Source organism: Pteropus alecto, unplaced genomic scaffold, assembly GCF_000325575.1.
Source record: "Pteropus alecto unplaced genomic scaffold, ASM32557v1 scaffold45, whole genome shotgun sequence".
Taxonomy (NCBI): domain Eukaryota; kingdom Metazoa; phylum Chordata; class Mammalia; order Chiroptera; family Pteropodidae; genus Pteropus; species Pteropus alecto.
Genome location: NW_006442491.1, coordinates 32,637,825 through 32,640,842, shown reverse-complemented (window position 1 = coordinate 32,640,842; position 3,018 = coordinate 32,637,825). Strand labels below are relative to the sequence as shown.

Sequence of the window (3,018 nt, the reverse complement as noted above, 5' to 3'; positions counted from 1 at the left end):
GCCTGAAAGAACTGTTTATATGGAAATCTATGGGAAGGTCACTCCAGGCAGAAGGACAAAGGTTGGCTGGAGTATCCAAGGCACAAAAAGGAGGCTAAGTGCTTGGAGCAGAGTGACTATGGGAGAAGTGGCAGGCAAATTCACCCCATCCCCATTCCCACCCCAACTCGCAGAGCGACACTCATCCTACAACAAGCTGCACCCCCGGCACCACCCCCAGCCCCGCCCCCCGCTCCCCACACACAGTTAGATCCCCTGCCAGGAAAGCTAAGGAAGAAAATCCCACCTCCCACCCCAGACTCCCAGCCTAACTCCAACTGGTTGTCTTGCAAATCGAAGCCTTTTCATCTCAAGGGAGAGGATGGATTAAAAAAAAAAAATTGGACAGCTCTGGATAACCTTTCATGCCATAGAAAAACAACCCAGAACTTTATGACTTACTGACTGTTGGTTATGAATGGGAAGGAAAGCATATTCTTAACCCGCTGACAATGACTCCCTTTTAAGGTGTTTCCTCGGGACCAGAGACACCACGTCCTTTTCTAGCCCCCAATACTAACAGCAGCTTGTTGCTCAGTGACAAGCTGGGGCTTTTTAGGTCAGACAGGCCTGGATTCAGATGCAGCTTTGCCATTTATTCTGTGACCCTAAACAATTTATCAAGGTAAAAGGTCATGCTTCCAGGGGCCCGGAGTAACTTAAATGATGTGGGCTGCGAGGCAAACAATAGACAAAGGGGAGGCCGGGACCGGCACCGAGCACACTGCTGGAATAAGGGATGTCGGCCAGCTCTCCCAAGGTTTCGAAAGAAAAAAATGTATGTGAAATCTCCCGATTGTTAAAGGTTGGCAACTAATTCAAAATTTAAAAAACATTTTTTTAACCCAGCAGGGTCCAGTAAAACAGGTCTGTGAGCCAGAGCCCACCTACTGGCCCAGTGTGTGCCTCTGACGTCTACGAATTGCCCAGCCACCCGCCTGGCACCAGCCAGGTGCTCAGCGAGGGACCATCGCTCCCATCTTTTAAGAAAACTTTCACAGGCATCGTCAACATCTACTTCCACACCACAGCTTGGGAAGGAATGCTTCTCAGGAGGAAATGGAAGATATGAAGAGCTGAAAATCTGGAAGACTCTAAAGGGAGGGAGGAACAGCGCAGAGGGAATTCCTTAAAAGGATTTAAAAGCATTTTATTGGACATAGTTTAGCACAAGTCGGGGATAAGATCAGGCAGTAATTTAACTCCTGGGCACAGCAAGTGAGTCTGTGTATGTGGGGTGAATGGGGAGGAGCGGGGTGGAGGGAAGGATTGTCCTTGCTGATGGTCTCCACCCAGTGCTTCAGGGTCTTCTGTCCACGGGTCACCCCAACATTTGACTCAGGTGCACAGTGTTCTAATAGGCCCAGCCGGGGGACAGCCCCTCCCTAGATGTGCTCATATAGCCCAGCTGACCCTACACAATTGGAAGCAAGGCTCGAATCTCCCAGTGGATTCGGTAGCTCACGTGCTCTTTGAAGCCAGACCCAGCTTGGTTGAGTTTCGAGTCTTCAACATCAGTGGTTCTCAAAGTGTGAGCCTCAGACCAGAAGCATCAGTATCACCAGGGAACTTGTGAGACAGGCCCCTTCCAAACCCACTGAATCAGCAACTCCGGGGTGGGGCCGACCACTGGGGTTTCACAAGGCCTCCAGAGCATCTGGATGCCCAACAAAGTTCGAGAACTCCTGCTGTACGTCCTCACCCTCTGGTCTTCGGCAAGTTCTAGGTCTCTCCGAGATGACCGAGTCTATCCCATAGGACTGTCCAGAGCGTTCCCCCAACATATATTTCAGAAGTCTGGTCTGTCTGTGCCGGCAGTGTGGAATATGCTGGGGGACAGCACACAGCCCCGGCCCTTAGTGGGGAGACAGACGATGAGCAAGGAAGGAAGATATAAAGGCCAATTTGCAGCCGTCCCAGGAAGGCAGGGCCTGACCCTCCACACAGAGCTGTGTTTCTCAAAGTGTACTCCAGGGACCCCTGACCGCCAAAGCCTCCCCAGTGTCCCTCCTGTCCCTCAGACATGGCTCCCTCTCTCCTGCTTCAGGCCCACTGCCTTTGCTGTTCCATCCACCTGCAAAGCTCTCTTAACCAGACCTTCCAAAAAATCTCCTTGGTCAGGGCTCAGTGTGTCACCTTCTCACAGGTCTATCTGAAGTGGCCTCTCTCCCTCACGCTGTACTCTCACCTCAACGGCGCTCCTGGTCCTGCCCCTCCCCCGACAGAAGGTGAGTTCTTGGGTGGTGGCTTCCAAGGGGCCCGTGAGCCAGGGTCTACCGAATGATTGAACACCCTAACCCTATTTCTCTTCATGACATCCCATAGAGTGGACACCCATAACTCCGGAGCCTGCTCCCCACCCTGAAGGAGAAGGCCACAGGCGGGGCCCACGGAGAATTTCTCCACGTCCCTTCCTGGTTCTCTGGTGGTGGGAAAAAGCGGTAGAGACTAGACAGAAAAGAGGGAAGGAGGGTGACAGGCGGAGCGACGCTGTGGCGCCCTCTGGGGCAGAGCCCTCCAACCCCACCCCCAGCAAAAGCGCGACTCCTACCAATTCTGAGGCGAGGCGTTGCTCCCAGCAGGCTGCCTGCGCACTGGACGCGGGCCCCAGGGCCTCAGGACCCGCGGGCGACGAGGCCACGCACCCCTGGAGGGAAGGGCACCTGGCCCGGCACGTGCTGTCTCTAGGGAGCTGGCTCTGCAAGGCGCCTGCAGTCCCTGGCCCACAGTGGCATGAGGGGCGCAAGGGCAACGGTGCACTTGGACCTCCAGGGAAAAGCACAAGTCGGGGCGCGTGTGAACCCCAGACTGTTGAAGGGCGTGGGAAGCGCGGCCACGGGGCAGTGACCCGTGTGGACCCCGGGGCAGTGATGCCGGGGGTCCAGGACCAGCGGCGCACTTGAAACGCCAGGGAAAGCACGAGACAGGGCGCGCGACCCCTGGAGGCTGGCGCACGGCGGAGCGCGGGAACCACGCGGC

The 3,018-nt window shown here is 55.4% G+C and overlaps 1 long non-coding RNA gene across 1 annotated transcript; it reads right to left on the bottom strand.

The window, feature by feature from the left end:
- Positions 1-1,172: 1,172 nt before the first annotated feature.
- Positions 1,173-2,715, bottom strand: LOC112471037. The gene is made up of 2 exons (XR_003043201.1): positions 2,591-2,715; positions 1,173-1,894 (listed from the first exon to the last, which is right to left on the bottom strand). It is a non-coding gene; the product is annotated as an uncharacterized LOC112471037 (long non-coding RNA).
- Positions 2,716-3,018: the final 303 nt, after the last annotated feature.